The sequence below is a fragment of the Saccostrea cucullata genome, unplaced genomic scaffold (genome assembly GCF_032062105.1).
Source record: "Saccostrea cucullata isolate Sc308-1 unplaced genomic scaffold, CSIRO_AGI_Scuc_v1 ctg3535, whole genome shotgun sequence".
Taxonomy (NCBI): Eukaryota; Metazoa; Mollusca; class Bivalvia; order Ostreida; family Ostreidae; genus Saccostrea; species Saccostrea cuccullata.
In genome coordinates, this window is record NW_026936570.1 from 1 (window position 1) to 11,872 (window position 11,872).

The 11,872-nt window shown below is 34.8% G+C and overlaps 1 pseudogene; it reads left to right on the forward strand.

The window, feature by feature from the left end:
• The first annotated feature begins 2,412 nt into the window (after positions 1-2,412).
• Positions 2,413-9,960, forward strand: LOC134245856 (uncharacterized; annotated as a pseudogene).
• The last annotated feature ends 1,912 nt before the right edge of the window (positions 9,961-11,872 follow it).

Consider the following 11,872-nt stretch of genomic DNA (forward strand, 5'->3'; position numbering starts at 1 on the left):
GTGCATGCGCGTGAAATCTTGCTATTTTGACCATGTTATCTTGTCTATACTACTAATGTATCCTTACATTATGAGTTTCAAAAAATTTCATCAAAAAATAGAAAAGTTACGGCAATATCCATTATATTGGTAATTTCACCTAATGCACGTGCGCGCTCTTGCAAGCACGTGCGCGCAAAATGACCTTTGTTTGGCAACTCTACATAACATGCCTACTAACCCTAAAAAGGTTTCACCTAAGTCGGATGTGTAGTTTACAAGATCACTCGTGGACAAAATTTTCCCAGGAAGAAGAAAAATAATAATAATAATAATAATAATAATAATAATAATAATAAGAAACAGAGTAAAAACAATATGTTCCCCAACTTCGTTTGGGGAACATAATAATAATAATAAGAAACAGAGTAAAAACAATATGTTCCCCAACTTCGTTTGGGGAACATAACTAGTGCTAATTGTAACGGGAACCGTTACAGATGTTCCCCAAACGCTCCCACACTCCCTTTTGGTGCCCTATTCCCTGTAAGCCTTATTAAATAAGACAGCATCTGTGCATTTTTGACTTTAACAACGTTTTCCCAAAAGGATACCAATTATATTCAAATTTTAACATTGAACGCGTGCCCATGTGAATGCACGTGCATAATGATCATATAATCTTGTCTACACTTTCTATATACTAAAATATACTTTATATTTTAGCATTTAGTCCAAAAGTATCAAAAATCACTCATTCAAGTGTATTTTCAATTTCACCCGTTCCAAATGCACGCACGTGCGTGCACGTGCATGATGGCCATACCTTCTTTTAGGAGTCCCTTATATCTATCTATGTTCTAAATCTCATCCTGTTTGGTTGAAAAACAAGGGAGTTATAGCCATTTCAAGTTTCAGCCAATCAGATTGCAGCACACGTGCATGCGCATGATTTCATGAATTTTTTCTATATCATATTGTAGGATATCCTAATGCATGTCTATGCTTTAAATTTCAAAGCATTTCGTCAAAAAACAAGGGAGATATAGCCATTTAAAGTTTCAGCCAATCAGATTGCAGCTCGCGCGCATGCGCATGCTTTCATGAAAATTTTTATTTATCAGGCTGTAGATCTTCACAATGTAGGACTATGTTCAAAATTTCAAAGGATTATGACAAAAAACAAGAAAGATATTGAGACTTTAGTTTCAGCCAATCAGAGCGAAGCGCACGTGCATGTGCGTGAGATCTTGCTATTTTGACCATGTCATCTTGTCTATACTACTAATGTATCCTTACATTATGAGTTTCAAAAAAAATTCATCAAGAAATAGAAATGTTATGGCATCATCAATAAAATTGGTTATTTCACATGTTGCACGTGCGCGCTCTTTCCAGCACATGTGCATGTACGTGCTTTCATGAAAATTCTTATATATTAGGCTGTAGACCTTTATAATGTGTGACTAAGTTCAAAATTTCAAAGGATTATGACTTAAAACAAGAAAGATATTGAGACTTTAGTTTCAGCCAATCAGAGCGAAGCGCACGTGCATGCGCGTGAGATCTTGCTATTTTGACCATGTCATCTTGTCTATACTACTAATATATCCTTACATTATGAGTTTTAAGAATTTTCATCAAAAAATAGAAAAGTTACGGCAATATCCATTATATTGGTCATTTCACGTGTTGCACGTGCGCGCTCTTGCAAGCACGTGCGCGCAAAATGACCTTCGTTTGGCAACTCTACATAACATGCCTACTGACCTTAAAAAGGTTTCACCTAAGTCAGATGTGTTGTTTACAAGATCACTCGTGGACAAAATTTTCCCAGGAAGAAGAAAAATAATAAAAATAATAATAAGAAACAGAGTAAAAACAATATGTTCCCCAACTTCGTTTGGGGAACATAATAATAATAATAATAAGAAACCGAGTAAAAACAATATGTTCCCAAACTCCGTTTGGGGAACATAATAAGAAACAGAGTAAAAACAATATGTTCCCAAACTCCGTTTGGGGAACATAATAAGAAACAGAGTAAAAACAATATGTTCCCCAACTTCGTTTGGGGAACATAATTATCCTCAGGTAGTGTGGATTCTAACTTGTTCAAATCATGATCCCCGGGGGTAGGGTGGGGCCAAAATGGCCGATCAAAGTTTTACATATTAGGAATATATAGGAAAAATCTTTTAAAATCTTCTTCTCAAGAACCACTGGGCCAGGAAAGATGAAACTCATGTGGAATCATCCTCAGGTAGTGTAGATTCTAGTTTCTTCAAATCATGACCCCCTGGGGGTTAAAATTCAAGCCCCGCCCCCAACCTCAATAAACTTTCAGTTCTGATCTGATATGTGTTTTTCCTAGCCAATTGCTCGGGTGAGCGATGTGGCCCCTGGGCCTCTTGTTTTTTATCTTTTCAGACCCCTAAGAAAAAAATTATAAATAAATTAAAACAATACAGTCCATCTCGGCTAATTGTCGCATATCTTGCAGTAAAGGATAAAGGTGCTAGTGTCCGGAAGGCGGCAAAGCAGCATAATGTTCCAATTCAATCTTTGAGAGATCGTGTGAAAAGGAGAGTTGTCATGGAGAAGATCACCATGGGACCAGCACCTCTACTAGGACAGGAAGAGGAGGCTAATTTAGTTTCTCACTTGAAAGAAATGGCATCGCTGGGCTATGGCTACACAAGGCAAGAGGTAACCAACATAGCGTCTGACTATGTTATACAACTGGGAAAGAGGACAAAACACAGAAACCTCTCACTCTGAAATGGTTTAGAGGATTTATGAACAGGTGGTCTGATTTGAAGGTTGCAAAGCCAAGAGCATTGGAGTTTCAAAGAGCCAAGTCAGCTAACCCAACAAATATAAAAAAATTACTTTGAGGAACTTTCATCCATCCTCTCCAAAAACCACCAGTTTAACAAATCATACAGAATTTTTAATGTGGATGAGAAAGGGATCACCCTCAATCATGTGCCTCCTCACATAGTATCTGGCACTGGGCAGACTCCACACGCAGTTACAACAGGGAAGTCGTCAACGATCACTATACTGGGATGTGGTAGTGCCTCGGGAGTTGCCATTCCGCCATTCTTTGTGTTTCCCGGAATGCGTATGAGGTCAGAGTTAATGGAAGGTTGTACTCCTGGAGCAGCTGGTGTGTTACTGAAAGTGGCTGGTCTAACTCTGTTATTTTTCTACAATATTTGAAGACCCATTTGATACATCATATTCCTGGTGGCCTAAATGAACCAGTTCTCCTTCTCCTGGATGGACACAATCGCATGTTTCAGTTGCCACAGTAGAGTGGGCAAAGCAACACAATATCGTACTACATGTATTGCCATCCCACACAAGCCATATCCTTCAACCAATGGATATTGGTTGTTTTGGTCCTCTCCAGAAGATTTACAATAATTTATGCCATAAGCAGATGAGGACTACATCAACTGTAATAACCAAGCAGGATATATACTCACTGGCTTGTCAGGCATACACCAAAGCACTTACAGCAGAAAACTTGCAATCTGCATTCCGCAAGTGTAGAATATACCCATTTCATTCTGATATTATTTCAGAAGAAGCCCTAACACATTCGTCAATCCTCACAATACAACATGTAGATTCTGAAATATCTGAGGCAGAAAACAGTGAGTTGGATAAAAACAACAAAAGTTTGAATTATTTTGCAGACAAAACAAGGGAACTCGTTCGTGTAAAGTCTGAGGGATCAAGAGGCAAAAAGCCACGGAATATTTTAAGCAAAATCACTTCAGGCAGAGATATTACTAAGCCAGAGGTATCTGCCAAAATCAAGGAGCATATTTCTTCATCAGCTGGACCTAAACAAAAAAAGTTGTTGAAAATCAAAAGTTCAATGCCTCCTCTCCTAAGAAATTAAATAGAGGAAAAAGCCTTAACACTGGTACAAAGAAGAAGAAAGCTAGCTTCTCGTAAGATTTCTGATAACTCTCGGGAACCTGCCCCCCCCCCCCCATTCTATTGACTCAGAACTTGGGCCACCAAAGGAACACTTACTATCTGAAGACTCTGAAGACATTCCAATTTCTGAGGCAGAATTATGCTGTGTTTGCAGGAAGTTTACTACTGACGAAGTCCGACAAAGTTCATCACTGATATTTGTGAAGTGGGTGCAGTATGATAATTGCAGACACTGGGTACATTTAAACTACTGCACTGACATCAGAGTTGTTAGAATTGGCGATCAGTGCAAATGTCCTCACTGTAAATAGAATTTTATTTATTATTCTGGAGATTTTGAATTCTGTTAATTACTGAACATGATTTTTTAAATAAAGAAATTGATGATTTCTATTATCTGAAAAGATGATGAAATTTTAGTAATTTGTATAAAAATTCATGCATGTAAATATGATGAAATACTTAATAATTTAATGTTCCATTATATGTATATGTTTTTATGTTCTGTTTATCTAATTATTGATCTATATTTATAATGTATCAATGTCCATACACCAAGCAAATGTGATAGTTGAGTAACAAAATGAAAAAGGTTACCAAAAACTAAAAATTTGTTTTCCTTGGCCTCAAATTAGTGAAATATCCGGGTGCACGACAACTGGTTCAAAACAAATATTAGACATTTCCAACAATAAGCGCCACGAGCTCGGACTCGTACTCTGTACTTCGATATATATATATGAAGGGCCGTATAAAAAGTGTTTAAAAAGGGTAATAAAGCTATATACTAAGTATGGCGTATCTGAACTAAAAAAGTAAAACCCGAGATTAAACAAAGATTAAGATAATATTTGCTATCTAAATTCAAAATAAAATCACCGATTTTGAACCCAAATATCATCCCCATATTTCTATACATGTAGGTTAAATTGACTTTAAACTGTTTCGGAAATATATCGGCTATTGTTTTAAATCTCGGATTTCTATGTAACGCGATTGATTTAAATAAAATTATTGTGTTATTTACAAGAAAGTCGTATCTTTATATAAAGTAACAAAACAAAGAGAAAGATCATTTTAATTTTAGCTAGTCTGAACTTATGAAAAATACGCCATATATGACTTTAAATGCCACATATTACGTTGCTTTATCTAGGAAACAGTGTTTTTGATGTTTGTAAGTAAATCAAATTTACGCCCCCTAAATATTTTGAAACAACTGTCAGAGTCAGTGTGCGAGTACGGTCTAGAGATCGCGAAATCTGGAAATGTCTATTATATGGCCGACGTTGAACTTCACTTACTTCAGGCCTCGATAATGAATTAATTAAAGTGCTTTCATGTATTTCGAATAAATATAAAATAAGAATATAGCAAGGTTAGATCAAATTTAAGGTGAAATAATCGAAAATTTCATTTAAATGTCCTTGCACGCAGAAACTCCCTTAAGCGCACGACTACTGGGCACTGGAGGGTATATACACCCCGTTTGGTATATCCCAAACCCGATGCATAAATAGACGCACATAATAAGGGAAGGAGAGAAAATAAATCAATAGATGTATATTTACGAAAAATACTGACTTTAACTTGTAGGAAAACTTGAAAGGCAGCTACAGTTTGTTATTTTAATTCCTTGATGAGAGAATTTTTTTATTCCTATTACTGAAACTAATCTTTTTCTTGCAAACCACGTGCAAAGACGATTATTGAAAATGGCGACTGGTTTCTTAAATTTGAAGAAAATTGACCCATTAACTCTTGTTACCTCACAAAAATGGAAAAAAAAATTGTCAACCAAATAGATTACAAATCCTACGACATCCCTTTAACCCCAAACAAACCTCACGGAAAGGGTGTAAATGCTCCAACTGAAGTTATTGACATGAATATTTACGAACCTGCGGCAAAAATGACCGCATTTCGTGTAGCAAGTAAAGAACGTCTTTAACACTGGATACACTAACTGACATACCGCTACCACATTGAATTGGGTTGCAATGATTGCCAATGAAGACTGCTTAGTTGAATGGACGGATAGACAAAGCAAACGGAGTGACAAAGTACATTATGAAATACAAATCAGAATCTTGAAAAAAAAACGATGACTCTAACCAAAAGTTTGTTACAATTCATGTATTTCTAACAACATTTCTTGAAACAATCCAAGGTACCCTTTTCACAAAATGGGCCACTGAGGAATTTGAATACCTCAAATCATTCTATTACACCGTGACACTGTTTGGTGTTTGTAAAAGGGGTTGAATGTTAAAGATTGTTGTAGAATGATGGATTTTACATAAAATAAAATTTACGAGGGCACATCCTTTGGAAGCACAAAGACCGGACACATACTGTATTTAATTTTACATAATCACTATGTAAACAAAAAGTCTCTTTTTGTATATATACATATATACTGTATACAGGATTATTTTCGCCCTTTTGCACTTGCATACAATTTTGCCCCGTTTTAAATTCGCCCATTCATAATTCAGCTTAAGAAATTATGCTGTGTAATTGAATTCGTCCCTTTTTAAATTCGCTCAATCAAGAAGAGGGCGAAAATTTCCCTGTATAGAGTAGTGATTACTTAAAATCAAATGCAGTGTGTTACCGCCCTTATTTTTGGAAGGTATTTATTCATGCAAATACGAAAGTAAACATTAATTTATAACGTCACAATATGTGCAGAAAAATGATTGTGACGTCACAATTTGATGACGTTTATTCGGCTCTAACGTTGTGCCAACACATCTGTGTGCATCAAGATTATAACATTATCAAATTGTTATGAAGCGATCAAGGGAGCAATCGGGGCATCTTGACGCAACAAAGAAGGTAAATTTTTATGCCCCCGTAAACGATGTTTCGGGGGTATATAGTTTTTATCGTGTCCGTCTGTCTGTCTGTCTGTCTGCTTGTCTGTTTGTCCGCAAAAACTTTAACCTTGCCTTTAACTTTTGATTTAGTGGAGCTATGACATTCATATTTCACATGTGTATTCCTTGTGAGAAGACCTTTCTATGAGTACCACCAAATTCCTACTTTTGACCTTGACCTTGGAATTTGTCCCACTTTACACAAAAATTTTGAACTTTTACTTTGGCCATATCTTTTGAACTGTAAATACCAGATCAGTTATACTTGACAAATGTATTCTTTGTAGAAAGACCTTTCATTGGATACCAACAACCTTAACCTTTTGACCTTGACGATGTCCGTACCTATGAAAACATTAACTTTGGCCATAACTTTTAAACAATAAGTGCTAGGGCGTATACCTTACAACCTTCAATAACCTTGCCTATAACTTTTGATTTAGTAAAGCTATGACATTCATATTTCACATGTGTATTCCTTGTGAGAAGACCTTTCTTCGGGTACCACCAAATTTCACCTTTTGACTTTGGAGTTTGACCTACTTTAAAAATACAACCTTGACCATAATTTTTGAAGGGGTAGGACTAGGGCATTCATACTTCACAAATTTAATCTTAACCTTAACCCTTTGACCTTGTAGTTTGACCGACTTTTTACAAACTTTAACCTTGGCCATAGCTTTTAAACAGTAGGGGCTAGAGCTTTCATATTTCACATGTGTAATCCTTGTGACAACACCTTTCATTTGATATCAAGAATCTTGACCCTTTGACCTTGACCTTAGATCTGTTTAATTTTTACAAACTTTAACCATGGCCATAACTTTTGAACTGTGAGGACCAGTGCTTTCATACTTCCCATATGTAATGTTTGAGACTAATAGAATCATTCATTACTACGATTGTGGGATAGTGAAATTCCACCGAGGGGACAAGATTCACAGTCTAGGACGAGGCTTTACCGTGAATCTTGTCCCTGAGGTGTAATTTCACTTTCCCACACAAGTATGTAATGAATGATTATTTTTCTCGCAATTTTTTATCCAAAATAACGGCGTGTCAATGACGTCGCCATAAGACTAAAAATATATCCTTTCAACTTTCCATCTAATTAAAAATCTGATTACACCATCGGAAAAAGCGTACCTGGTTTACACAAAGTGTAGACTAATAAAATGAATTTCAGTTTATATAAATTAATCAGAAAGATAAAAACTGGGTATATAAAACTTATCTATCTCATAGCACACAAATTAATTTTAGAAGAATCCTTCCGTGATCTAAAAATAGTGCCATTTAAAAAGTAAAATACACCAATATTTTCAATGAAAATAAGTTTAAATAAGTTTAACTAGTTAAAAAAATGTTTACGTTATCGTGTGCGGCGTAGTAATCCACTGTGTAAGACAGAAAAATCTCACACTGTTGTCTCACACCAGACAAGTCAATCTAACACTGGTGATCATGTGAGAAAAGGCCTTTCTTTAGAAACCAACAACCTTGACCTTTTGACCTTGACCCAGAGTTTGTCATATCTTATAAAATGTTAACCTTGGTCTTAAACCTTAAACAGGTGTCGCTAGCGTTTAATATTTCGCATTTGTATTGTGAAAAGGCCTTACTTTTGATACCAACATATTTGATCTGCATTTGAGAAAGCTTAACCTTCGCTATGTTGCAATACGGGGTGAAGTGACAATTATTTTCTAAAAATTAATTGTTATAATTTTAGAAAAAAGTAATCGATGAGTACGGAAGACGGTTGGGTCGGTGAGTATTGCCTTGTACAGTAATAAAAATTGTAAATTAATTAAATTTGTACATAACACAGTTACACTTATAATATATCTTAGGTTTATAGTTTTTTTTAGTAATACACATATTTAATAATAAGTATTTTATCGAATGAATATTTTTGTGTAAGAATTTTTGTTAAAGTTCCTCTTATATTAATGAAAAGCCTCTTACTTTGCAGTTAAATTAGTATAACGTCAATTCCACATAATTTTGGTAGTAGGACGATAAAAAAGCGGGTTAAAAATGTATAGTGCGGGAGGCAAATTTTACTGTTTTGACTTATGCAAAATTTTTCAGATGAACATTGACCAAGACAAGATTTGGATAGTGAAGAAACTGACCAGACCACCACCTCGTACAGCGGTTAAGAAAAAATTTTGCTGTGTTGAAAGCATAGGCGTCGGAACCGGAAAGGGGGAGGGAACTGGGAGGGGATTGCCCCCTTTTTTAAAGCAAAGATCGACATAATAAAGGCATTGAAAATTGAGGTTTAGACCCCAACCCTTTTTGTTGGCTTTGCCCTTCCCCTTCCAATTTGCTTCCAACACCAATGAAAAGTGTTAATGTTTTGCTGCATAAGATGTTCATATCAGGAAAAATAAAACATTTTATGCGGGTATATTCAACTTATATCACAAGTCATGGGTAATGTAACCACGTTAATACAATTATATGTATAGTTCAAACTCGTATATATATAAATGAGAATTTCAAACCTTTATCTGAACGGATTCTTGTCAATGTACGTGTATTAGTAGACTCATACATGTTCCTATGTTAATAATTAACTAAGTCATACTAGAAACAAGATTTGGTATGTACAAATGTAGTAACATAATATTATCCTTCTTTTCGACTCTAGGTGAGAGGAAAGACCAATAGGGGAAAGAGGCCTCAGCCTCAATCTTTCCAAATTAGTTCGTGGGTGTTGAAACGCGAGTTTCCACCACAAAGAGGAAAGTAAATCTTCAGAGAAAAGGGTAAACATTGAAGTAATAATATCTTTCCAAGCAAGATTTGAGCATAGATAGTTCTGACTAAAAGGTTACAGACAAATACACATACATGTACATGACATGTATACATGCATATCTGATACAATCCATACATCTAACTGAAGATGCAGCAGTTTGGGTTATCAAATTGATATTTAAAACGTGATCAAATACAACTATGTATTATGAATATACCCGGTATGCAAGTATTCAAATAATTATGTGTCTAGAATATAATTTGTCATACATGTATTATCATTAATGATACTCGTATGTGTTCATTTTTTTGTTTTTAAGATATAATTTGTATGTGAATATTCTTTTTCAGAGTAGACACACAGATAGATTAGGAAGATGTATAAAGACGGTAAGATGTGATAAAATATTAAGTCAAATAAAGAACAGACTGAAATATTTCTAAATGTTATAGAAATGAAAGTTTGACAAGATCCCAAACACTGTTCTTAAGACTATTTATTTTTCTTACAGATGGACGTTGACGCAGAAATTACTTTTCGCCTTCGTTTTATTTCATTGGTGAAGACCATTTTTCAGCTTAGAATCTCTTGGCTGTCTAATTTTTATTTATATAATGATTTTGGTTTTGATACCCGTAAAAGAAAACACATTAAAATATATATCAATGTTCATTAGCTATTTTCTACCTCATAAATGTATTTCTTTCTCTTTTTTTTTTTTGCATGGATTTAGGTCTTAAAGTGCTGCACAGACCTTTTTCCTTACACCAGAAGTCTCTGTCGAGACAGAAGCTCTACTGGTTTCCACTTGTAGGAAAGGAAGAAAAAAGTACTTAAGCAGTTGGGAATTGAAACTTTACAACAGCAATAAATAGAATAATCATCCTTGTAGTCTACTTGCAAGCCACATTATAGTATAATCAGACTAAAACTGTATTTAGAGTAGCATTTGAGAGTATTTAATAGAAATTTCTATTTTTAGTAACCACGGCAACACTATTCATCAAAATCAAAAACTGATATACAGAATTCTGTATCTCAGTGTTGTCTACTTGTGTGTCTACTTATATTGAAATCAGACTTAAACTGTAGGAAACGTAGCATTTTGAAAGAATTTCACAGAAATTTGTATTTTTAATAACCACAGCAACACTATTCATCAAAATCAAAAATCGATGTACAGAGTTATGTACCTTAGTGTAGTCTACTTGTGTCAAGTTAGACTGAAATCAGACCAGAACTGTAGGAGACGTAGCATTTAATAGAATTTCACAGAATTTTCTATTTTTAGTAACCTCGGCAATATCGTTCATCAAAATCAAAATCCGATACAGAGAATTATGTACCTTAGTGTAGTCTACTTGTGTGCCAAGTTATATTGAAATCAGACCAGAACTGTAGGACATATAGCATTTTTGAAAAATTTCACAGAAGCTCTACTGGTTTGTACTTATATCAAAGGAAGAGAAAAGTACTTAAGCAGGTTGGGAATTGAAACTTTACAACAGCAATAAATAGAATAATGATCCTTGATAAAGTCTCTTTATGTTCTTAGTGTAGTCTACTTGTGTGCCAAGTTTTTATAGACAATTTTTATTTTTAGTAACCACGGCAAAACCATTCATGGAAATCAAAAACCGATATATACAATTATGGATCTTAGTGTAGTCTACTTATGTGCCAAGTTATATTGAAATCAGACCAAAACTGTAGGAGGAAAAGCATTTTGAAACAATTTTACAGTAATTTCTATTTTTAGTAACCACGACTACAACGTTCATGGAAATCAAAAACCGATAAACTGATTATGTATCTTAGTGAAGTCTTCTTGTATGCCAAGTTATATTGAAATCAGACCAAAACTGTAGGAGGAGTAGCATTTTGAAACCATTTTAATGAAATTTCTATTTTTAGTAACCATGGCAACACCGTTCATCAAAATAAAAAAAAAAACGATATTCAAAATTATGTATCTTAGTGTAGTCTACTTGTGTGCCAAGTCATACTGAAATCAGACCAGAACTGTAGCATTTTGAAAGAATTTCACAGAATTTTCTATTTTTAGTAATCACGGCAACAGTGTAAACCGAAATGCAAAATTAGGTATTTTAGTGTAGTCTACTTGTGTGCCAAGTTATATTGAAATCAGACAAAAACTGCAGGAGGAGTGGCATTTTGAAAAATTGTTTACAGACAGACGGACAGTTACACGGACGGACGCCGAAGCATAAGCTCTTCTGGTCTCTGACCAGTAGAGCTAAAAATTATGATATTTTGATAGTTT